At 46.1% G+C, this 26,393-nt stretch overlaps 1 protein-coding gene across 3 annotated transcripts in view; it reads left to right on the top strand.

The window, feature by feature from the left end:
* Positions 1 to 26,393, top strand: part of ELOVL7 (ELOVL fatty acid elongase 7) — a 1,867,033-nt gene that overhangs the window by 608,688 nt on the left and 1,231,952 nt on the right. The window lies entirely within an intron of this gene.

The following is a 26,393-nucleotide window of genomic DNA, read 5'->3' as shown; positions in this document are numbered from 1 at the left end:
TGCATCCTACTCATACCATATGCAAGACTGCATATGAGGAAGATACAATGGTACCTAAAAAGTGTATGGTCACAGCATTGTCACAGTCTAGAAACAGAGATTGCTGTCTTGCCTTGCCTGCAAAAGGAATTCCATTGGTGGGCCATGGCATGCCTTCAAAACAAAGGGAAAGCCTTCAGTCTACCTCCAGCCTACCAAGTGATAACCACAGACGCCTCGGATTATGCATGAGGAGCCCACTTGCAGGGGAAAGGCCTGCAAGGTTTTTGGGCAGAGGATCAGAAGCATCTACATATCAATTTAAAACAGATGTTAGCTGTACAGAATGCCCTCTTGGCTTTCAGGGATCTTTTACAGCCGGGGCAGCTACTGATATGGACAGACAACACCACAGTTATGTGGTACATAAGCAAGGGGGTTCACACTCCTACCCCCTTTGCAGACTAGCCATGACTCTATGGAACACAGCACTAGCCTGCAAAGTGGACATACAAGCTCAATTCCTGCCAGGGAAACAAAACACTCACAGACAGCCTGAGCAGGGACCTGTCAGACCCACACGAGTGGATGCTAGACACCCAAATATTCAAGATGAATACAGAAGCCTGGGGCTGCCCGGACATAGATCTATTTGCATCTCCCCACAACTACCAGTTACAGACCTTTTGCACAAGGACATATAACAAGCTAGCATGGAAAGTGGATGCTCTCTCATTCAGTTGGAGGAACCTCTTGGGGTATGCCTTCCCACCACTACCTCTTCTACCAAGGGTGTTGTTAAAAATAAAACAGGACAAACCAAAGCTGATCTTACTAGCCCCGAATTGGCCTCGACAATTTTGGTACTCAGCACTGATAAATCTATCCCAGGAACCTCCTTGGATTCTACCTCCGATTCCAAATCTCTTGTCACAACCTTAGGGCCAGGTCCTGCACTCTTATATCAAAACTCTCAGCCTGGCAGCCTGGCATATTCAGGGTCTATGATTAATCCTACCCTTTCCAAACAGGTCATGGATGTTATCTTAGAAGCCAGAAGGCCTAGCACTAGGAAATCTTATGAAGCTAAATGGAAGAGATTTTGCACCTGGATGCATGCTCAGGAATCAGATCCTCTCATTCCAAATATTCCATTGATTTTACATTACCAAACAGATATGTTGCATAAGGGTTTATCTTTTTCCTCCATAAAAATACATGCCTCAGCTATCTCTGCACATTATAAAACAGATGATCCAATTTTTTCACATCCACTTCTGAAACAATATCTCAGAGGAGCAAAGAATTTAAGGCCCCCTAGGACACCACCCATTCTTGCCTGGGACCTCAGTTATGTCCTGGAAAAACTTACTCTGCCTCCTTTTGAGCCTGCTGCCACATCTGATGTAAAGTATTTATCATGGAAGACTGTTATCCTACTGGCTTTAACTTCAGCCAGGAGAGTCTTGGAGTTACAAGCGCTCATGGCTGTGGAACCTTACATTATTTTTCATCAAGACAGGGTTTCTTTGAGGACTAACCCTACTTTCATGCCTAAAGTGGTTTCTAAAGTGGCTTTAAACCAAACTATTCACCTGCCAACTTTTTTCCCTACTCCACAAAATAAGGGGGAGAGGACGTGCACAGGCAGCTTCGCTTTTACCTGGACAGAACCAAGGATATCAGGAAAACAGAACAACTGTTTGTTTCTTATGGAGCAAATTCCCAAGGCAAAGCTATTTCAAAACAGACCATTTCTAAATGGATTGCTCATGGAATCAGATTTTGTTACTCTCATCATGGAAAGCAAATACCAGGAAAAAATAGGACTCACTCTACCAGAGCTGCTGCTACTTCAGCTGCCTTTCTCAGGGGAGTACCTACCAAAGATATTTTGGAAGCTGCAACTTGGAGTTCAGTGCATACTTTCTCTAAGCACTATAATCTCCCTCTTTATTCTAAGTCCAGGGCAGGCTTTGCTTCTGCAGTCTTGCAAGGCCTTCTAGCTGCCCCTTCTACTCAATAACCACCGCCCTTTATCTCAGCTTTGGGATTCAACCCTACTGTGATGACTGCAACAGTGAAACACGATGAACATAGTACAGTTGTGTACACTTACCATAAATGTAGCTGTTCGAGTGTCTTCACTGTTGCAGTCTGGGTTAACCCACCCTCCTGTCCCCTCTTGTGCTTTTATTGGTGTGGTTCCCTGCTTCACCCTTCTTCTGAGGTGTATTTGCTACAGGGTATGGGGTCTGTTGTATGTTACATTTTTGTTTTACTTTTAGCCTTTACTTTTGGGCACCTGACATCTGGGGCAAGAAAAACTGGAGAACATGGCGTCGGCTGGGAGCTTTGTACCCCTGGCACACTGACGTCAGGGAAGGGTGAGTGCACAGCTGACGCCGGACCCAGACTTTGGGATTCTGGCCGACCGAGGCTGCCTGCCGGCAGGAAGAACCCTACTGTGATGACTGCAACAGTGAAGACCCTCGAACATCTACATTTATGGTAAGGTGTACACAACTGTACTTTTCCTTTTCCAAAGCATTTTTGGGAAAAGCTATTTCTAATGTTTCCTTGGCCAGATGGATCACTCTTTGTATTCCCATGCCTACAAAGCAAAAGGTTTATCTCCTGGTATTAAGGCTCACTCTACCAGGTCCATGGCGACCTCTGCTGCTTTTTGGTCTAGGGTGCCTTTGGACGATATTTGTTCAGCAGCGACCTAGGTCAATTCACATACCTTCATTTCCCATTACAAATTAGATCTGATTTCAAGAGGTAGAGCATCCTTTGGCTCTGCGGTGTTCAGGAATATCCTTCCATAAGGGCCTCCCAGGTCGGAGTAGCTGGGGACTCTTGTCCCACAGGTTGCAGATAAAATGAAGTTAACTACTTCAGATAAAGAAGTTATGTACTCACCATAATGTTCCATCTGAGTAGTTATACTTCATTTTTCTGCAACATTCCCTCCCTCTGTCCCCTGGACCTTGTCCTGTCTTTTCAGGTTTGGTTCATTGGGTTGAGTTATGTTTTTGGTTAACTCAATCTGAGGGAAGATAGGAGATGGTAGGGCATTGTGGGTAAGGGGAGGAGCTCAGAGCTTGGAGCAGATGCTAGGAAAAAAGTTGCCAGCTCGGATGCGATACGGATCCGTATACCCACAGGTTGCTGAAAAATGAAGTATAACTACTCAGATGGAACATTAAGGTGAGTTACATAACTTCTTTTTTTTCACAAAGACAGTTTCTCTGAGAACCAACCCATCTTTTTTTACCTAAAGTTTGTTCAGAACACAATTTGAATCAATCCATTGAACTTCCTGTCTTTTTCCCTAATCATTCCAACAAGGCAGAATACAGATTACAACAATTGGATGTGCATAGACATTTACGTTTCTATCTCCATAGAACTAAAGACATGAGAAAGTCAGATCAGTTGTTCCTTTCATTTGCTAACAGGGCCTTCCATTTTCTAAAGTAACATTGTCAAAATGGTTATCAGACACCATAGCGCATATCTACCATTTGCGACAAAAAGATCTTCCAGCAAAACCCAAAGGTCATTCAACCAGGTCAGTAGCTACTTCGGTAGCTTTTCAATCTAGATTGCTCAGATTCATTTTGTGCAGCAGCTACTTGGGCAGATCCTCATACATTCATTTCTCATTACAAAGTAATGTGGTCTGCCGGGGCAGGGCTTCCTTTGGTTCCGTGGTTCTAAAGAGTCTGTTCCAGTGAGCAACCCAGTATTAAGGTGCTACGGATGCTGTCCCATCCAGCAAGAATGAAGGCAAGATTGAACAACTTTACATAAAGAAGTTATGTACCTACAATAACGTTCCATGTTAGTTGTCCTTCATCTCGCCTTCTTTCTTGCGTCCCTCCCTCCTTCCCCCTTTCTCGAGGATTGAGCGGAGTTTCTCAATGGTTTCACTGGCTAATTTGTTTTATTAGTTGCTTACCAAGCAAACCATGACAATTAACTGTATATCCAGGTTTATTTATGGACTATCTTCTATAATTATGTCTAGTGTGAGCTATCTCAAATGAGATCTGGGTAGCTGACACTGTGCATTCTGGGATAAGGGGTAGCCTCAAGCCATTAAAGAGCTCTTGAGCTATAGTAAGTGGCCGAGTCGGAGCAGAGGATCAGCTCCGGACCCATCCAGCAAGAAGGAAGGCGAGATGGACAACTAACGTGGAACGTTATGGTAGGTACATAACTTCTTTTTAAGTGTTTTTGGAAATGTTTTATTATGTTCCTCAAACAAGAAGAAACATTAATACTTCTAAATTTTTGTGAAATGCTTCTATTCCTGTAAGAACTAATCAGTAAACTGATGTCAAGAAACATCAGAATGAGTTTTTCAAAAAGCAGCATTCAAGAATCTGCAATGAAGAAAGAAATCTAGTCATTGATGGCAAGTACACAAGATCTGGCTCCTAAAATGGTAGACTGGACATGAGTCAATTTTAAAGTGGAGTATAGAAAACAGATAATTTTGGATTAATTTTATGAATCAGCAGGGTAGAAGAAGTTATAATGAAATACTGTAATTACTCTCTCATTCAAATTTTTAGAATGTTTATAATTTAATGTTAAGCTTGATTAGCATCCCTTATTTTATTTAGGCTCATTAGTTAGCTTTTGCAGTCACATTTATATTAGCACAAGTATAAATGTTTAATCTGATGTTGTCTCCTTCATTCACAGTCACGACAGGTTCTCGAATCCGTCCCCTGTGATCCAGCTTGGCCATTTCCACAGACTTGGATCTGACTCTTAAGCTTCTCCCTCATACCCATAACGCCCTGCATCCACCCAACAACCTTTGATCTCGTTTGCCGCTCAGTGAGTTCAGACATGGATTCCCTCTCTCAGCTGTTCGGTGGTCTGAAAAAAAGATTTTGTAAGTGTCTTTGGCATTTTTTCTCCTCCCTCTTCTAGTGTGCGCTGTTAACCTTTAGTGTTTCCTCCTGTAAAAAAAAAAAATTATTAGTAAATAGAGTAGTTAAACATTGAGTTGGAGCCAAGTTTAAAGTTTGTTTAATCTAAAAACTGTTAGTTTTCCGTAAGGTTTTGTCTGCTTGGTAGAATTCTTAACTCTGACCGTTATTTTTGGAGGGTCCTTTTTTTGTTGCGACTGACAAACTGGTTCCCGGCTTTAAACGCTGCACTTCTTGTGGGCATAAAATCTACAATCAGGATGCCCACAAAAAAGTGTGTACACTGCCTGGGAGCCGACCATCTAAATGCTGAGTGTTCTGTGCGGCTTTTAATCCTCTGGCTTTAACCGACAGATGGAACAAACTTATCTTAAGGAGCCTTCTTCCTTCTTAGGCTGAGACTCCGACCCTTTTCCAGGCTTCTATCACCTCGTCTTTTGCTAAGGAGTCTAAAAGAGGTCCCTCCCTGTTTTCTCCATGTATGCGTCGGAATCAAAGAAGCATAAAAATTGGTGGATTCCTCCCTAGATATGATAAAATCAGCTCCTCTCTGATCCTAAAACTTCGATCTGGGGGAGATCACCACTGTCTCTCTGACTCTGTCATTGGCTCCAACTTTGGATCCTACCACTGCTGATCCAAGGGCTTAGACCAAGTCCCGAGCTATCTTCTCCAGGTCTAAACACTCCAGACCTCCCTCATCAGTTTCATCCAGGTCCTCCAGAAGTTTGTCTGAGGTGGACATGGACAGGTTGATGAGGTTTCTTAAGGCCCAGATTCAGATGGGGGAAGTCTTGGCTCCATCCCCTTTTGGATCACTGAGTTGCTCTAATCACCCCATTAGGACTCCTCCTCCGATCCGGTCCCTGGCTCCCGAGCCTACGGATTCGGGACTGTGTGTGTTGGACTCGGCACAGAGTAAGTTCCCTTCCTTGATGCCGAGAATGCCTTTGATGAGCCCCTGTTCGGGCCTTTTCGGAGCAGAGTGAGTCTCTCAGCAGTGGCATTAGTGCCGGGTCTGGGGTATTAGGATTGGCGCCTTACCTCTTGGAGCTATCCCTTCCCTTGGGTGCTTCGGCACTAGATAGCTTGGGTCCGATCCCTTCTGGGTGCCAGGAATCCGGCGTAAGTCCTTCTCACTTTTCCTTGGTAGTTTTGGCTTTGGGAGAAACTGGATAGGGCTTCACCAGGTCCTTCAACATTTCAGGTAGTGGAGAGGGTTTTCTCTCAGATTGGAGATTTGACCATAGAGGTTCCCCAATCTGCCCCTGTACCTCCATTGGATCTAGGCCATACTGTTTCTCGTCTTGCCACGAGTCTTCCGGATCCTAGCAGCCTCCAAGATTTCCCTGCTCAGGAGGGATTCCCTTTTTCTGATACTTCCCCAGAATACCCATCTGAGGACGTTCCTCAGAAGAGGACATGTAAAAGGAGGCATGAGGACTCCCCCTTTGGAGTCCTTAAGTGAGGATACTGACTTCGATGAGAGGGAAGGGTCCCCCTGATCCCCACCTGAAAATGTGTCCTTGGAGACATATTGGAGATCCTAAAGCAGAAAGGTGGGAGGTCTGCCCAACACCCTTCCTCTGACAAGTCTGTCTCTAGCAGGTGTTCTGTATGGGCCCATCTACATCCTGGGTGACCACCTTCCCCCAGTAGATGCCCTCGTAGACTTAGTATCTCGCTGTGCATGGAAGGAACTGGACACCATCAAGCCTATTCCCCAGTGGCTCAATAGATTCTTGGTGCCCTCTACAGATGGGAAATTGGAGTAAGGGTCTTGTGGTCATTGCTGTCATGGCAATGGCCACCAAGAAAGAACTGGTAGAAGAATCTGCCAGTGTCCATCTGCCAAACAAGGAGTCCAGAGCGTTGGACAGAATAGGGAAGTACATTTAGGCCTCTGCAGCCTTTGCGCTGAGGTTGTTGAAATATCTAGCTCATTTCCCTCTGCTTCAGTGGGGCCTGATTAAAGAATTGTCAGCCTCTCTCCAAGTCTATGCCTGAGGAGGAATTTAAGAAAGTTTCTCACAAGCTGACCGCTTTCTCATCTATTGCCAATTCCTTGATGGAGTTAATTTCAGTTCCATGGAGGGCACTTCATGAGCAGCAAATTCTGGACTTTCCCAAAGGAGATGAGCCTGGATGAGATATGATTGTGAAATCCTTTAAGGCATCATTCGTTAATGCCCCCTATGATGGCTCCTCCCTTTTTGGGCCATTGGTTAGTCACTTTTACCTGCAGTGAAAAGGATGGGAAGATCCGTTTTGCTGTTGGAATCAAGTTTTCTACCCCTCTAAGGTCCTTTTCCAGGAACCAGCATGGGGGTAAGAAACTGGTTTTGCAAGTCTCTAGGACCTTTCCTGGACTTGCACGGGGAACCCTCCTCTAGAGGCAGAGGAGGGGAGGGCTTGATGGTAGATGCCGCCTCAGAGGCTGAGGGGGTCCACAGAACCAAGGCTTTAGGGAACCCCCTTCCAATAAATCCTACCAGCACTTCTGAAGCACTGTCCAACTCTGGAAGCAGTCAGGAAACTATTAGATGTTCATCGTGTTTCACTGTTGCAGTCATTACACTTGGGTTATCCTGCTGGCAGGCTACCCGCAGTCGGCCTGAATTCCAAAGTCTTGGTCTGGTGTCAGTTGCTGTCTCCTCTTCCCTGACGTCAGTGCGCCAGGGGTATAAAAGATGCAGCAGATGCCATTTTCTTAAGTCTTTCTTGCCGCACGGTGCCCGAAGCAAAAGCAGTTCACAAGTGCCGGTCGGCCAACTCCTGAGATTTTCAAAAACTAATTTCAGATCCGAAGTCTTCATTAAAGCTAAATACACCTCATTGGGGAAACATTTTTCTTGCTCCAGACCGATGTCAGAAAAAGTTAACTATTGTATTTCTTGTGGGAAGCAAATACCTCATAAGGATTTTCATTCTTACTGTATTCCTTGTCTAGGCCCTGATCACAACATTGCTAGCTGTTGGTTTTGTGCTAGATTTAACCAACGCACTATTAAGCATCTGTACGATTTTGCCTTTCATTACTTTGGCCGAAGATTCAATTATATAATGCCGTTGGAACAGCCGACGACCGGAGTTTATAAAAAGCGCAAGGAAAAAGAAAGGACAGGCATCCGAGGCCCAGAACCGACAACGAGGCTTCCGCTAAGCCAGTCACCGGTTCTCAGTGAGGCGCTTTCGCAGCCCCTGACTCCCGCTACCTCAGAGGCACAGGCCACTGCCAACTCCCACGTGGAGCCAGCTAGGCCTCTGGATACTCAAGGTATTGGACACTCGGAAACTATTCCCTCGGATGGGTCCGGAGCCGCTGAGCTGGCATCTGCTTCTGAGGGTGTTTTCAGACCTACACAGTTATTTGTAGCCGCTGAGCTGGCATCTGCTTCTGAGGGTGTTTTCAGACCTACACAGTTATTTGTAAAGCCTACCTCAGCTTCCAAAGCAAAGACTAAAGCAGCTCTAAAGCCAAAGAAACAAGTACAGCATTCTCCTGGACAGACTTCCATGCCTAGAAAAACAGATGCTCAAAATGGCCGAAGACCTAATTACCTTGATCAGGGGTTCCCATCCCCCTCCTGATGAGAGGCCTAGGCAAGAGACAGAATATGAATCTTCAGATCAGGTTTCCATTTCCTCTGACTCCTCTTCTGAACAGGAATACTCTTTTCCTCCCTATGAGGATTCTGATGCTGAAAAATCTATCCCTTCAGCCTCTCCTCCTGAGGATTTTTCTTTTGGGGAAACCCTGCATACCACGAGGGAGCACTTCCACAGGGAGTGCCAAGACTACTCAGATTCAAAGGAAAAGGCTTAGAGATTTTCTTTTACTACCTCAGCACAGGCCTCTTGCTATTCCCCGTGTTAGGCATTGTAGATGTATTTTCAGAGTCCGGCCTTTCTCCTGACTCCTTACCCCCCTGCCCCTGTTAAACCAGCCAGATACTACAGGGTTCCAGATTCACATAAATTTCTTTATAAAAACCCTGCTGCTGACCCAGAAACTATTTCTCAGGGTCCCAAAGGGGTCAAGGCTTCTACTGCAAAAAACCCTATCCCCTCTGATAGGGATTCAAGGGCACCAGACAAATGGGGAAAAAAGGTTTACACTTCTGCTACTTTGGCTGTGAGGACTTTAAATTGTCAATTTCATATGCTTAAATATCAGCAATACTTAATGTCACTGCTAAAACAGAAAATGTTGACTAATTTTGATTTTGCAGAAAATAAGGAAATGCAGGATTTATTGCATGCAACTGAACAAGTGGGAAAGCATACATTGCAATGTGGTTTTGATTCTCTGGAGGCCACTTGCAGGGCCGCAGTTACGGGCTCTGTCATTAGGAGGCATGCTTGGTTAAAGGAACAGAATCTGCCTGATCATGTTAAAGCAAAATTACTAGATGCTCCATTACAGCATGATACTTTATTTGGTGTTAAAACAGAGGAGGTGTTGAAGAAAATGGAGGACAAAGCGAAATCTATGCAAACAGTAAAGGATTTCTTACAGGTACAGCCACCTAGATTTAGCAGGAACTGGCCTACAAAGAATTGGTCCTTTCCAGTGTCAGACAGGCCACAAAGAGGCAGATACAGATGCCCTAGAGGCAGATCCCAGCCCCAGGGCTCATACAGGCCTAAACAGTGGGGCGCTTCTACCTCCAAAAGCGAAGAAGACAAATCACAGCCATACAGGAAACCGTCCCAATGATTTTACTCTGCCAGCACCAAGCACTTTTCTTTTGGAAGCCCCCTTAGGGGGAAAACTAGCACTTTTTTTCTCAAAATTGGCACATGATTACCCAGGACAAATGGGCCTTGAATGTAGTGTCCCAGGGCTACAGTTTCCACTTTCACACCCTGCCAACGTCAAAAGGTATTCATTCAGCTTCACTGAGGAAGGCTTTATGCCGAAACCAGTTTGAAATTCGTGCAATTTACTGCCATAGGACATTTTTATGTCCATTTCGTGATTGAATAAAGCATTGGAAATATCTTGCTGGCCGTTTGTATTTTTTCATGGTTGGTTGGCCGTGCAAGCTCTACGTGAGGGGTATGGTGTTCTTAACGTCAAAAGGTATGCCAGACCTGCCACACAATCAATGGGCAGAGGCACAAAAACAAGTTTCATCCCTCATGGACATGAGGGCCATTCAGCGAGTACCACAGCAAGAGCAGGGACAAGGATTTTACTCAAGACTTTTCTTGGTACCCAGAAAGGACAAAGCCTGGAGACCAATACTGGACCTGTCTGTTCTAAATACATTTCTGGACGTTCCAAAATTCAAAATGTTGACTCTGCAGCAGCTTCTGCCCATGCTGGGCAAGAAGGCTTGGCTTGTAACTTTGGACCTAAAAGAGGCATACCTGCATGTACCTATCAGACAATCTTGCAGAAGATACCTCAGATTCATAGCTGGCTCAGTGCACTACCAATTCTCTGCACTGCCCTTTGGCTTCTCTACTGCGCCCAGGGTCTTCACAAAATGCCTGGCACCAGTAATTGCATTTTGCAGACAAAGAGGAATTCAAATATATCCTTACTTGGACGATTGCCTTATTCAAGCAGAGAACAAGGACATTCTACTAAAGCATCTGGAGTTTGTAAAAAGATTATTAATTTGCCTAGGGTACACAGTAAACGAAAAGAAATCAAAACTAGTACCCTCTCGAGATAATATTCCTGGGTGCAAGCTTAAATACAACTGCCCAGATGGCTTATCTCACGCCAGACAAGCAAAGGCAACTGACTTCTTACTTCACAATGTTGGCAACAAAGACCCAGTTATCTGCAAGAAAAATTCTGCAGGCTCTGGGCTTCATGGCATCCTGCATTCTGCTAATTCCATATGCCAGACTGTATATGAGGAAACTACAATGGTATCTAAAAAGTGTTTGGACTCAACATTGCCACAGCCTGGAAACATTAATTACCCTCATTCCTTGCCTTCAACAGGAGTTTCGATGGTGGGCACAGGCCTGTCACCTCAACAAGGGACAGCCATTCAACCTACCCACAGCCAGGCAATCAATAACAGCAGATGCATCAGATTATGCCTGGGGGGCCCACGTGGCAGGAAAATGTATGCAGGGCACATAGCCCACAAGCCAAATGCATCTTTATAGCAATCAAAAAGAGATGCTAGCTGTTCAGAATGCCCTAACAGCTTTCAAGGATCTTCTTCATCCAGGACAACTACTGATAAGGACGGACAATACTACAGTCATGTGGTACATAAAAAAAGCAGGGAGGCACACATTCCTACCCCCTCTGCAGACAAGCCATTACTTTGTGGGACACAGCATTGACTTATCAAATACACCTTCAAGCACAATTCCTGCCAGGAAAGAACAATACTCTGGCAGACGAACTAAGCAGAAACCTCACGGATTGCCACGAGTGGAAACTGGATCCACAAGTCTTCAGCATGATAACAAAGAAGTGGGGGGATGCCCAGACAGATCTTTTTGCCTCCCCTCCCAACTGCCAACTACAGAGATTCTGCACAAGGACTTATCACAGGCAAGCATGGAAAGTGGATGCTCTCATCATTCAGCTGGAAAACCCTAACAGTATATGCCTTTCTTCCTCTGCCTCTCCTTCCCAAGGTACTCCTAAAGGTCAGACAAGAGAAGCCAAAAATGATTCTGATTACCCCAGACTGGACCCGCCAGCACTGCTACCCAATCCTAAAGAGCTTGTCTCCAGGCCCAGCCTAGACATTACCTCTAATTCCTCACTGACCCAAAGAAACAATCAGATCCTGCACAGCCAACTCAGGCCGCTAAATCTGGCAGCATGGTGGATAATGTAGCCATTCAGAACACTCCTCTCTCTAAAGCAGTGATGGATGTTATTTTGGAGGCCAGGAGGCCCAATACCAGAAAATCTTATGCAGAAAAATGGAAGAGATTCTGCGCTTGGAACCAGGCACAAGGAATTGGCACGTTTGTACCAATTATTCCTCAGATTTTACAATACCTAACTGAGATGCTGGACGAAGGCCTATCCTTCTCATCAATTAAAATACATGCCTCTGCCATTTCAGCTCATTACAGTACGGAACCACCTATTTTTTCTCATCCATTGCTAAGGCAGTACCTCAGAGGGGCCAAAACATAAGACCTCCAAGGAGAGCACCAATAGCTGCATGGGACCTCAATTATGTCTTGGAAAAACTCACACTGCAGCCTTTTGAGCCAGCCAATACAGCTGAGATAAAGTTCTTATCTTGGAAAACAGCTCTGCTCCTAGCAATAACTTCTGCAAAACGAGTCTCAGAGTTACAGGCATTCATGGCTGTGGAACCTTTTATCATTTTCCATCCAGACAGGGTTTCTCTGAGGACAAACCCGACATTTCTGCCTAAGGTAGTGTCCAGTGTGGCCCTTAACCAAACAATTCATTTGCTTACTTTGTATCCAAACCCACAGAATAAGGGTGAGAGACTCCTGCATTCTTTTGACATACACAGACGGCTACGCTTCTGCTTGGACAGAACTAAAGCTTTCAGAACGACTGAGCAACTCTTAGTGGCATATGCTGCAGGATCACAAGGAAAGGCCATCTCAAAGCAGACTATTTTGAAATGGATAGGCCACTGCATTTGTTTCTGCTATTCACAACCTGGCAAATCAGTGCTTAAGGGCATTAGGCCACATTCTACCAGAGCAACAGCCATTTCAGCAGCCTTCCTCAGAGGAGTACCAATCAAAGACATTTTAGAGGCTGCAACTTGGAGTTCAGTGCACACTTTTTTACCAAGCACTACCATTTACCTCTCTACTCTAAATCCAGAGCAGGCTTTGCCACTGCAGTTCTGCAGGGCCTCATAGCCTCTCCTAATCCTATTTAGACCCAACCTCAGCTTTGGGATTCAACCCAAGTGTAGTAATGACTGCAACAGTGAAACACGATGAACATAGTACAGTTGTGTACCTACCATAAATGTAGATGTTCGAGTGTATTCACTGTTGCAGTCCAGGTTACCCTCCCACCATCCCCCTTTCCTTTGCTGGGACTTATCTGTACTTCTCTATCCTATACAACCTATGTGGTGTATTTGCTTGTAGATGAAGGAAATTTTTACTTTAGTGCATACATACTTATTGGCATAATTTTCAGTCTTCCATTTTGGGGGCTCCTGACATCTGAGGCAAGAAAAACTGAAGAAAATGGCGTTGGCTACATCTTTTATACCCATGGCGCACTGACGTCAGGGAAGAGGCAACAGCAACTGACGCCGGACCATGACTTTGGAATTCAGGCCGACTGCGGGTAACCTACCAGCAGGATAACCCAAGTGTAATGACTGCAACAGTTAATACACTCTAACATCTACATTTATGGTACACTCTAACATCTACATTTATGGTAGGTACACAACTGTACTCTTTGCACCCCAAAGCCTGGACCCAATTAACTCAAAACCGTTGATTACTAAACATGACATCCAAAGGCTATTCTATTCCCTTTTCCCTTTTCCCTTCTACCTTCACAATCCAAAACCCTTTGTGGCATGCCACCCGGTCAAAGGAAACAGGAAGCACAGGAAATTCAGCAGATATTGCAAAAGTCATCCAGGAGGTCCCAACCGAACAATGAGGATTCGGAGTCCACTCCCACTTCTTTTTAGTGCTGAAAAAGATAGGGGACCTAAGGCCAATTCTGGATCTCAGCAAGTTAAACGAATGTCAGGAAGGTGAGGCTTCAAATGGTTATGGTTCAGTCTATTCTGCTGCTGTTGCACAAGAACGACTGGATGTGCTCTGTAGGTCTCAAGGACACGTATTATCACATCAAAATAGACAGGTGCTCCAGGAGATATCTGTGCTTCCAGCTGGGAGCCAATCACTGTCAGTTCAGGTACTGCCTTTTGCACTCACCACAGCCCCTGGGTGTTCACCAAATTCATGGCAGTGGTAGCCGCTCACCTGAGACTCAAAGGATTCCAGTTGTTTCCATATTTGGACAATTGATGCTTAACCACTCCCATGAAGCATTGACTGATCCAAGCCAGGAGTTACTTATTCCATTTAGCACCCTCACTGGGCATCACTATAAACATGAGCAAGTCCAACCTCTTTCTGGTACAGCATTTGGAGTTCATAGGTACGCAACTCAACACAAAGGATCAAATAGCTTCTCTCCCTCTACACTGACTAGCCATTCTGAGGAATCGGGTACAACACTTTTTAGCACTGCAAGGCCCCCACAGCTTGACTGATTCTGCAGGTCCTAGGGTCCATGTCTGCAACCTTCCTGTTAGTTCCCCCTAGCCAGATTTTTCATGCAGGTTCTACAGTGGTCTCTAGCCAGTCAAAGGTCCATCCTGTTTTAGCCCCCTGTCCTTTCACACCAAGCTGACTCCCATCTTCAGGTGTCATGTCAATTGGATTCGGTCAATGTTATCCTCTGCAGACCGTTTTTGAATAATCCCATGATAGCCATCATGACCATGGATGCTTCCCAGTTCAGGTTGCAGGGGCATTACAATGGGAAGATGGTCCAAGGTATGTGGTCACCTCATGAGACCAAGTTGCATGTCAGTGTCCTAGAGATGAGAGCTGCCTTCATAACTTTGCAAGCCTTTCGGGATGTTCTTCCTCTGGAACTATTGCAGTACACACTGAAAACATGTCAGTTGTCTGGTACATCGACAAGCAAGAAAGAATACGATCTGATATTGTTAATCCTCATTCATTCCTTACGCATGGGTATCTGTTCCGAGCTCAGAACCGAGCTGGCCATTTTTCAAGCTCGCTTCAGCTTCAAACTCTCGAGCTAAACTCTTACCCACAATTCCCCTCTCCCTGTTAGCTCAGATTTCGTCTGCCACGTTGCCATCCGGTTGTGTCAAGCTACTTCTCTTGAGCTAAGTGCAGTCAATTGTTTAATTACTTTACAAATTACTTTTCTGTCAGAAAAGTTGATCTTTTGTTGTCTCTTGCCCTGTCGCATCTAGCGTTCATAATTTCCTCAGGTTTTTTCTGTCCTTTACTTACCCTTTTTACCGGGAGGTAATTTTCTCCTTACCATCGTTGGTAATCCTTTTCCATTTCTCTTTCATACTTTTGGGTACTCTCTTATACCATTGTTGATACTTTTCTGTTTGTTAATATGGCAGATAAAAAGAGTAGTCCAAGGTTTAAGCGGTGTTCTAATTGTGGACACAAACTGCCAACGTCTGATGCACACTCTTTGTGTTTATTGTTTGGGAGCTTCCCATTTATCTGTTGAACCACCTTGTACTATTTGTGAGAACTTTTCTAATAGAACTTTGTTAGAAAGGAAAAATAAGCTGATACTGAAGGGACTTCTAAAATCTCCCTTTTCAGAGGCTATTTCTGGGTCAGAGGTCTCAACCCCTCCTAAAGCCCATAAGAAAATGGATGTTTCTGCTAAGGCTAAATCCTTGCCTTCGTCCCCAGCTGGGGACTCTCACCAACCAAAATCTAAAAAGGCAAAAATTTTGGCTCTGGAGCTCTCTGTCAGCTCCAGTGCTTTCGGTGCCCAGACCTTTGGCACAGAGGCCTTTGGCTCCATTAGTGATTTTGGCTCAGTCTTCTCCTGCAGCCTTCTGCATATCGGCACCAAAGTGCTCCTCTGTTCAGACCGTTACCACTGTATCGGCACCGACCGTTCAGTCGGTGCAGACCTTGACTGCGTCAGCTCTGAGATCTTCCTCGGAACCGAGGCCTTTATTGTTGACTCTGGTTTTGTCGGTTCCAGCTTTGGCACCGACAACCACTTCGTTACCGATCCCTATGTCGGTGCAGACAGTGACATCGGCACCGATGACTACTTCGGTGCAGACTACAGTAGTTCAGTCTTTCTCAGCACCGTTGTCCTCCGTGCGGTCAGATGAGATGGGCACAGATAGTCTGCCTCTTTTGTGGACAGGCCTGATGTCCTTCAAGGATGCATCTGCAGTCATAACATATGGGTTGTCCTGCCTCAGGCAGCCCTTCGGTCGGCCGGATTCCAAAGTCTGGGTCTGGCCTCGGCTGATGTCGCACTTTCCCCGACGTCAGAGCGTCTGGGGTATAAAAGCATCAGCTGACGCCATTTTCCTCAGTCTTTCTTGCCGCGCGGTGCCCGAAGCAGAAGCTGTTCGCAAGTGCCGGTCGGTCAGATCCAGAGATTTCAGCTACCGAAGACTTCGAACAAAGCTAAGTACCCCGTTGGGGACTCTTTCTTGCCTCAGCCGATGTCAGACAAAGTAAATAATTGTTTAACTTGTGGGAAACAAATACCTCATAAGGATTTCCATTCTTACTGCCTTCCTTGCTTAGGCCCAGACCACGACGTATCGGCCTGTCGGTCGGAGTTTGCAGAGGAATTTTTTGGAGCCGCTTTTGCTTATAAAATGCCGTCGGAGACTCCGACTTCGCATATGGTCAAAAAACGCAAGGACAAGGACCGACACTCGCGGCCCGCAGTTTCGGCTGAAACCGTGGCTAGGCCTACCGCGAGTGTCTCTGTTTCAGCCGAAACAGAGTCCTCGGAGATTCCTTCTTCCGAAACCATACTTCCGACAGCCGAGGCCCGAGAGGCCACGGCTGAGTTGGCTTCAGAACTACCTACCGAAGCCAGTGGTCAGGATTTGTCCGACACCATACCTTTGGACATTTCTACCCCTGCACGTGGGGCTGCTAGGCCTCCAGCTTCTATGTCCATTAAGGCCTTTTCTAGGGCTAAAGCTGCCAAACTTTCAAAAGCTTTGCCTGCCAAATCTACACCCCAGAGGCCTTCCTCTAGTTCACAGATCCTCAGCCTTGCTGAGGACCTTATCTCCTTAATTAGGGGTTCACAACCTCACCCAGACAGGGCCTCTCGACCTCCTCCAGACAAAAGGCCCAGGACTGACCCATCTGAACCCCTCTCCTCAGATGATTCCACGGATGGATCTGAGTTGTCAGACCACCAGGAAGGGCCTTACTCGCCTTATGAGGATTCAGATGCAGAGGAATCTATCCCTTCGGCCTCCCCTCCTGAGGAGTTTTCCTTTGGGGAGACTTTACACTCCATGAGAGAGCACTTTCAATGGCAGGGTCAGGATTTCTCTGATTCTAGAAAAAGATTAAGGTCCTTTTTGCATTTGCCTCAGCATAGGCCCTTAGCTATACCTCCTTTTCTAAATGTAATTGATGATGTGTACAATGATGTCAGTACAGCCCCTGATGCTCTTCCTCCGGCCCCTGCCAAACCTGACAGGTACCACAGGGTCCCGGATTCTCATTTCCATCTGTATAAAGCCCATTCTGCAGACCCAGAAACTATTTCTCAGGGCCCTAAAGGGGTTGCAGCCGCTACTGCCAAAAATCCCCTACCCTCTGATAGAGAGTCTAGAGCTTTAGAGAGATGGGGTAAGAAGGTGTATACATCTGCAACTCTTTCTGTCAGGGCATTAAACTGTCAATTCCATATGATACAGTACCAAGAGTATTTGTTAGATGAACTGAATAAGAAACTTTCTTCTCCTGAACCCCTAGACCGTAAATCCCTTCAGGATTTGGTACATAACTCTCAACAGGTTAGTAATCATTTCTTAAAATGTGGCTATGATGCACTGGAGGTTTTATTTAGATCAGCTATGACTGGGGAAGTTATTCGTAGGCATGCCTGGCTGAAGGAGCAATCTTTGCCAGACCATGTCAAAGCTAAACTCCTCGATGTTCCAGTGGAGAAACAAAATTTATTTGGCTCCCCTGCTCAGGAGATTCTAAAAAAGGTTGAAGAAAAAGCAAAATCTGTGCAAACAGTTAAAGATTTCCTGCAAGTTCAACCACCGAGATTCAGCAGAAACTGGCCTACAAAGAATTGGTCCTTTCCAGACTCTGATAGAGCCCAGAGAGGCAGGAACAGGCGCCCTAGAGGCAGAGGTCAATCGAAGGGCTCCTACAGAGGCCGTCAGTGGCAGCCTGCCAACCAGAGGAGTAGTGCAACAGCTACTTTGCCAAAAAGAAGCGGAATGCCAAACCTTCCACCAAATCAGAAGGCAGAGGCTTTAAAACAAATCAGCAATTTACTTCAGATGAAAGCTATAGAAAAGGTACCATGCTCAGAACAAGGCCAAGGATTTTACTCCAGACTATTCCTTGTACCAAGAAAAGAAAATCAATGGAGGCCTATTCTCGACCTGTCCGCTCTCAACACTTATCTCATTGTGCCAAAATTCAAAGCAACTTCTTCCCATGTTGGGCAAGGAGTCTTGGCTGGTGACTCTAGATCTCAAGGAGGCATACCTGCACATCCCTATCCGACCAAGTTGCAGAAGACACCTCAGGTTTCTTGCAGGATCAGAGCATTATCAATTCTCAGCATTGCCCTTTGGCTTATCTACTGCGCCCAGAGTATTCACGAAATGCCTGGCATCAGTAGTTGCACATTGCAGACTACAGGGAATTCAAATTTATCCATACCTGGACGACTGCCCGATACAAGCGGACAACACAAAGAAATTGTTAAAGGACTTGGCCTATGCCATACACCTGTTACAGGCCTTGGGATACACAGTCAACATCCAAAAGTCAAGACTAGTACCATCCCAAAGAATCACCTTTTTGGGTGCAGATCTGGACACAAACACCCAAATGGCCTTCCTCACAGAAGAAAAGCGAAAACAACTTCCAGATTACTTCATGATTTTGACAAGACAAACTCAGCTTACTGCAAGGAAAATCCTGCAGGCCCTGGGTTACATGGCATCCTGCATAATTCTAATCCCACATGCCAGGCTGCATATGAGGAAATTACAATGGTACCTAAGGAGCGTATGGTCTCAACACAGTCACAGTTTAGAAAGCATGATACCAATCATTCCATGCCTTCAAAAGGAATTCCTGTGGTGGGCTCAGGCCTGCCAGTCCAACAGAGGGTTGCCTTTCAACAAACCAAAAACAAGGCAAACCATCACCACAGACGCCTCGGACCAAGGATGGGGAGCACACATGGAGGACAAATGCATCCAAGGCCTATGGCCTCAAGGACAGCTAAGCATGCACATAAACCAAAAGGAAATGCTGGCAGTGAGGCATGCAGTCGAGGCATTCAAACCCTTCCTCCAACAAGGACATCTATTAATAAGGACAGACAACACCACGGCCATGTGGTACATAAACAGGGGGGCACACATTCTTACCCGCTATGCCGGATGGCTATGAATCTGTGGGATCTATGCCTGAATCTCAATATCCGACTACAGGCCCAATTCGTGCCAGGGAAAGAAAATGCACTGGCGGACAGCCTAAGCAGAACTACTATGGTTGCACACGAATGGATGCTGCACCCAGACATCTTCAAGCTCATAACAAAGACATGGGGAATGCCGGAGATGGATCTGTTCGCCCCCCCACTCAACCATCAACTGAAGACATTCTGCTCAAGGACATACCACCCACAAGCTTGGAGGGTGGACTCTCTCTTTCAGCTGGAAAGCCCTAACAGTATATGCCTTCCCACCTCTTCCATTGATGCACAAAGTTCTACTGAAAATCAGGGAGGAACAGCCAAAAGTGATACTGATAGCTCCGTACTGGCCAAGGCAACACTGGTATCCACTATTGAGAAGCATGTCTCAGGCAAAATCATGGCCTCTCCCCCTATGGCCTCTTCTTCTGACTCAGAACAATTTCAAGACCCTGCATCCCAACTTGAAAACACTGCAGCTAACTGCCTGGAAAATTCATTAAATCCCAATCAAACTGTTTTATCTCAGAGGGTGAAGGACATTATCCTGGAGGCTCACAGGCCTTCCACAAGAAAGACATACTCAGCTAAATGGAAGAGATTTCTCATTTGGAGCACATCAAAGGGCACAGATGTCACAGTGGCAAACCTAGCACATATCCTAGAATATTTAGCAGAATTGTTCCACAAAGGCCTGTCCTATTCTTCCATTAAGATTCATGCTTCAGCAATTTCAGCAGAATACAATGTGGATCCACCTATCTTCTCACACCCTCTCCTCAGACAATTTCTAAGAGGGATCAAAAATGTTAAACCTCCAATAAGACCCCCTCTCCCTGCCTGGGATCTCAACTTTGTGCTGGAAAAACTGACACTACCTCCTTTTGAACCAGCAGCATCAGCGGATCTACAGTTTCTATCGTGGAAAACGGCATTCCTTCTGGCAATCACTTCAGCAAGAAGAGTGTCTGAGTTACAAGCATTAATGGCAGTGCAGCCTTTTCTTATTTTCCACCAGGACAGAGTGTCACTAAGAACAAATCCTACTTTCATGCCAAAGGTGGTATCTAGGGTATCCTTGAACCAAGCTATTCACTTGCCTACGTTCTTCCCAAATCCACAGAATAAAGGGGAAAAACGTTTGCACACCCTGGATATACACAGACAACTACGCTACTACTTGGACAGAACAAAAACTAGCAGAAAATCTGACCAACTGTTTGTAGCATATGCAACTGGGGTGCAAGGAAGAGCAATTTCCAAACAGACAATTTCAAAATGGATAGGAAATTACATTCGCTTTTGCTACTCCTTTCATGGAAAGACAGTTCCTGAAAATATCAGGCCTCACTCCACAAGGGCCACGGCCACCACTACAGCCTTCCTACGGGGGGTGGCTACCAAGGACATTTTAGAAGCTGCTACTTGGACCTCCTTGCATACATTTGCCAAGCATTACAATCTACCTTTATACTCTAGATCCAGAGCAGGGTTTGCAACTGCAGTCCTGCAGGGGATCTTAACTACACCATCCTTTTCTTAGTACCTCCACCCCCAGATTGGCTATGGTATTCTACCCATATGTTATGACTGCAGATGCATCCTTGAAGGACATAGTACAGTTTTGTACCTACCATAAATGTAGATGTCCGATAGGTATGCATCTGCAGTCAGGATTACCCTCCCTCCTTCCCCTCTGTGGTATTCCTAGGGTGCTTACCCCTCTTTTAGCTAGCTGGGGGAATCTATCATGGTGTATTTGTTTGTTTATTCATGTATATAATTTGCAAATGTTTGGAACTTTTCAGCATTTATCCAAATTTAGCCTTCCTAGAGGGCTCCTGGCATCTGGGGCAAGAAAAACTGAGGAAAATGGCGTTGGCTGATGCTTTTATACCCCAGACGCTCTGACGTCGGGGAAAGTGCGACATCAGCCGAGGCCAGACCCAGACTTTGGAATCCGGCCGACCGAAGGGCTGCCTGAGGCAGGACAACCCATATGTTATGACTGCAGATGCATACCTATCGGACATCTACATTTATGGTAGGTACAAAACTGTACTTTTCTCCCTCAGTCTCTGTGAGGTCCACTAGAAGTCTTTCTGAACGTGATGTGTTGTGTCTTGTGGACCAGGCATTCTTGGCCAGAGGTATTCCACCCCCCAGGAACTATCCTTCCTTGGGAGGTGATCATCCATCTCCAAAGACACCTTCTTATTCTCCTACTTCATTGCCTTTGAAAAACCCATGGATATAGTATAGTCTTCCCCTTCTGTGGTTCCCTTTATGGATCTCACTAAGGAACTGCAGTTGCCTTTGTGGCAGGAAAGTTTTGCTATGACACGCATTGCTTGCTGTTCCACAGCATCCAGGGACACCGAGTAGGCAGGCTGAGCCACTTAGGGGAGGAGTGCCCCCTGTCCTTGACATACACTCCTCTCCAGGTGGACCAGCCTTCCAACTGATGGGAGAAGGCTTTCGCTGCTGCTGGCAATACCGGACCGTCTATACCTCCGCCCTCCTCTGGTACACTGGTTTCACAAGTCTCACCTAGTGGACACCGGGTACAAGGGCCTCAGAACATATTCCCTCAGGAATCCCCTTTTCCGTTGTCTTCCCCAGCTTCTCCCACTGAGGAGGTCGACAGGAAAATCTCATGTAAGAGGAAGCGCATGGACTCCACAGAGGAGTCCCTCACCGAAGACACAGATTTCGATGAGGGGGAAGGATCCTCTGTCACCCTCTGAGGTATCTTTTGGCGATGTCCTTGAAATCCTGAAACAGAGAGGTGACTGGCAGCCCTCTAATCCGACCCCTGAGGAATCTGTGTTCTTGCAGGCCTTTCGCGCCCGGCCCCCTACCTCCTGGGTTACTCCACCTGCAAATGAACTTGTCATGTTCATCGTGCAGCGTGCCTGGAAGGCCCCTGATACTGTTGAAGCTATTCCCCGGAGGCCAGATAAGATCTTGTCCCCCCCTGCTTCAGATCCCCATTGGTCCACAGGTCTACCTTTAGATGCTTTGGTGGTGGCGGCTGCAACAAAAAAGGATCTGGCAGAAGAAGAAAGCCAGGCTGTCCATCCACCTAACAGAGTCCTGGGCCCTGGACAGAATAGGGAAGTGCACTTTTGCTTGAGCAACCTTTGCTGCCAGGTCCCTGAATTATTTGGCACATTTTACCAGGCTTCAAAGGGATCTGTTTTCTGAGATCTCTGAAACCTTGGCTGGTGCAATGAATGATTAGGTCCATGACAAAGTGGCCTCTCAGCTGGCCACCATTGAGTCTATATCTAACTCCTCTATGCGATTGATATCTCACGCATCAGAAGGAGCAGCTAGAGTGGCGGGTTCAGCTGCGGTCTTGAGACGACACGCCTGGATGCGCTTGTGCAACTTTGCGGAACCTTTTAAGTCTTCCTTTCTTAATGCCCCCATTGAGCCCTCCTAGTTGTTTGGGCCCAAAGTTAAAAGCACATTGGCCAGATGTGAACAAGACAGTACGACCCTTTCTGCCGTAGGTGGACGTTATTCTTCCCCTCAACGTGCTTTCCCCCTAAACCAAAATAATGGGAAGATATGGTTTAAGAAATCTCAGGGTCCTTTCCGTGACACACAGGCCAACTTCTCCCCCAGAGGCAGAGGGGGAAACTCACAGGGAAGATGCTCTTTTCGGGGCAGAGGGGGACCGCGTAACCAGGGTTCCAGGGATTCTTTCCCTGGTCAATCCTACCAGCGCTCCTGAAGAGCAGCCCAACTCCTTTCCTCTGGAGTTGGTTGGGGGACGTTTCTCCTTGAACCCTTCTGCCTGGTTAACTATCACCACAGATTCTTGGGTACAAAGGATCATAACCAGAGGTTATCATATCCCCTTTGATCTTTGTCCCGTCCCTTCAAAAAATCTTCCCGGTGTTCCACCCAGTCAAAGGGAAGAAGCAGCACTAGCTATAGAAAAAGAGTCATCCATGTAGTCCCTCCAGACCAGATAGGATCCGGATTCTACTCAAGACTATTTTTGGTGCCAAAGAAAACCGGGGACTGGAGACCAATTTTGGATCTCAGTGTATTGAACAAGTTTGTGAAAGTACAAAAATTCTGGATGGTCACTATACAGTCTATCCTCCTGCTTTTGGAAAAAGGCGATTGGATGTGCTCTATAGATCTTTAAGATGTGTACTACCACATAAAGGTGGACAGGCCATCAAGAAGATTTCTGTGCTTCTGTGCGGGAGCCAGTCACTACCAGTTCAGAATACTGCCCTTCGGACTCTCTACAGCCCCCAGAGTGTTCACAAAGTGCATGGCAGTTGTCACAGCTCACTTGCGACTTCAAGGATTCCAGTTGTTTCCATACCTAGACTAGCTGATTTCCACCCCCCCCCCCCACCACCAGATATCTACTGGAAAAAGCCCTGGCAATACTCTCCTCGCTGCTCAAAGGCTAGGCATAACCATAAACTGGCAGAAATCCAGTCTCAACCCATCTCAGTCGACAGAATTCATAGGGATTATCTTGGACACACAGAACTGCAGAGCTGCTATTCCAGAGCACAGAATTTTAAAGATAAAGCAACAACTAATTCCAATCCTTTCAGAGGAAAAATCCACGGCTCACACGGTTCTACAGCTGTTGGGTTCCATGGCAGACTCCATCACCATTGTTCCCCTGGCCAGGTTTCACATGAGACTACTACAATGGCTACTGCTCACCCAGTGGTATCCTTTTCAGCATCCTCTTTCAGCCATGATTCGAGTAACCCACAGGTGCAAACAGGATTAAATTGGTGGATGACACACCATCTCTCACAATGGTCTCGCCCCTTTTCCCCCCAGCAACCCAAGGCCACAGTGACCACGGATGCCTCCCTGATGAGGTGGGGGGGGGGCTATGTCAGGGACAGACAGTCCAAGGCACTTGGTCCCAACTGGAGGTCCATCTGCATGTAAATGTTCTAGAGCTGAGGGCAGTGCTTCTGGCGTTGCAAGCATTCCATCCCCTGCTGCCGTCTGGGACAATTGCGATTCAATCAGACAGCATGGCGGTGGTTTGGTACATCAACAAGCAAGGTGGAACCAAATTTTATTCCCTTTGTTGAGAGGCCATGAGGATATGGCAATGGGCGATGATGGCTACCAACCATTTTCTTCTAGCAACGCACATTCCCAGGAGTTCCAACATGATGATAGACAGACTCAGCAGGTGCATTCTGCAACCTCACGAGTGGTCCCTGAATCCCTTGAATAGCAGTGGAGATCTTCCACCGCTGGGGCCATCCTTGCTGCGACCTCTTTGCATCCCCAACCAACTACAAATGCAGCAACTACTTCACCCTGATTCCCCCTCTGGGACAGTCACCCAGGGACGCCCTAGTCCACGATTGGCCCTCGGGTCTTCTCTACGCATTTCCGCCCTTTCCTCTCATTCCTCAGTTTCTGAAGAAAGCCCAGCGGTTGAAGAGCAAGGTAATCCTCATAGCAACATATTGGCCACGACAGATTTAGTTCCCATTCCTTTGGTCTCACCTACTAGATCAACCATGGATTCTCCATCCAATCCCGGAGTTGATCTCACACTCTCAGAACCTGATTCATCCCAACCTGAACAGCCTGAAGCTAACGGCTTGGCTACTCCAATTCCCTTGATTGTCAGGCAGAATGATCTTTCTTTACCAGTACGTGATATTCTCATTGCTTTTCATAAGTCTTCCACTAGAATTACTTATCTGAGCAAGTGGAAAAGATTTACCTGTTGGCTGAAAGATAAACAAGCAGACCCCTTTTCAGTGCCAGTGTCGATAATACTAGACTATCTGGCTGACCTGTTTCAATCGGGTCTGTCAGAATCTACCATTAGAGTTCATTTGGCTGCAATTTCTAATTTTCATGAGGGTGTCCAAGATTCTTCTCTTATGTCCCATAAATTGTGCAAGACGTTCATAAAAGGTGTGAATCATCTGAAGCCACCTTTTAGAGAGCCTATTCAACCATGGGATTTATCATTAGTTCTACAAGCACTGACAATGGCACCTTTTGAACCAGCCTCTTCTTGCGACCTCAAGTATTTGTCATGGAAAACCTTGTTTTTGGTCGCTATTACTTCTGCCAGATGTATTTTTGAACTTGTACCAAGACTCCATACTTGATTTTTCATAGAGATAGAGCGTCTCTGAGAACTAATCTGTCATTTGTGCCTAAAGTAATCTCTGAAATGTCCATTAATCAAGCCATTGAATTGCCAGTTTTCTTTCCCAACCATTCAAACAGAGGAGAGTATTGCCTACATACCCTAGATATACACGGACAAATCCATTTTTACTTAAACAGGACTAAACCCTTTCGTAAATCTGACCAGTTATTTTTGGCCTTTTCTGGATCTAGATTAGGATCGGCTGTTGCTAAGGTCACATTAGCTAGATGGTTGAAGGACTGTGTGACTTTTATTTACACACAACGTAATATCTCATTGCCTACTACCATGAAAAATCATTCAACAAGGTCGGTGGCAACTTCTGCTGCCTTCCATGCCAGAGCTTCTATACGTGACATCTGTGCAGCTGCAACTTGGGCTATGCCTCATACCTTCATCAATCATTACAAATTGGATATGGCCTCCAGGGGAAGAGCATCTTTCGGTTCTGTGGTGCTCAGGAATGTCCTTCCATGAGACCCTCCCAGGAATAGAGGTAGCTGGGGACTCTGTCCCATGCATAAGGAATGAAAGAGGATTAACAATATTAGATAAAGAAGTTATGTTTTACAATAACATTCCATCTGTATTGTTGATCCTCGTTCAGTCATTATGACCCTCCCTCCTTCCCCCTCCTGTGGTTTCTAGTGGATCTCACCATCCAGTTCTTAGATTATTTGACCAGAGGTAGCCTCTACCTTCTTTAACTTGCAAACTCAATCTGAGGTAACAGTGAGAGGGGAATTGTGGGGTAAGAGTTTAGCTCGAGAGTTTGAAGCTGACGCGATGTTGGAAAATGGCCAGCTCGGTTCCGAGCTCAGAACCGGTACCATGCGTAATGACTGAACGAGGATCAACAATACAGATGGAACGTTATGGTAAGACGTAACTTTTTTCTTGCCTCCTATGCAGGGAGGCCATGAGAGTGTAGGAGTGGGCAATCTCTTCAGATCTCCTGGTTGCAGTGCATATTCTGAGAAAAAACAGTTTGATGGAGAGACTCTGCAGCTCTGTTCTGATTCCGCAAGAGTGGTCCCACAACCAGTCAGTAGCGAACATGATCTGAAGCAGTTGGGGT

This window comes from Protopterus annectens, chromosome 2.part2, assembly GCF_019279795.1.
Source record: "Protopterus annectens isolate FY-2018-M chromosome 2.part2, PAN1.0, whole genome shotgun sequence".
NCBI lineage: Eukaryota > Metazoa > Chordata > Ceratodontiformes > Protopteridae > Protopterus > Protopterus annectens.
This window is presented reverse-complemented; position numbering and strand designations above follow the sequence as displayed.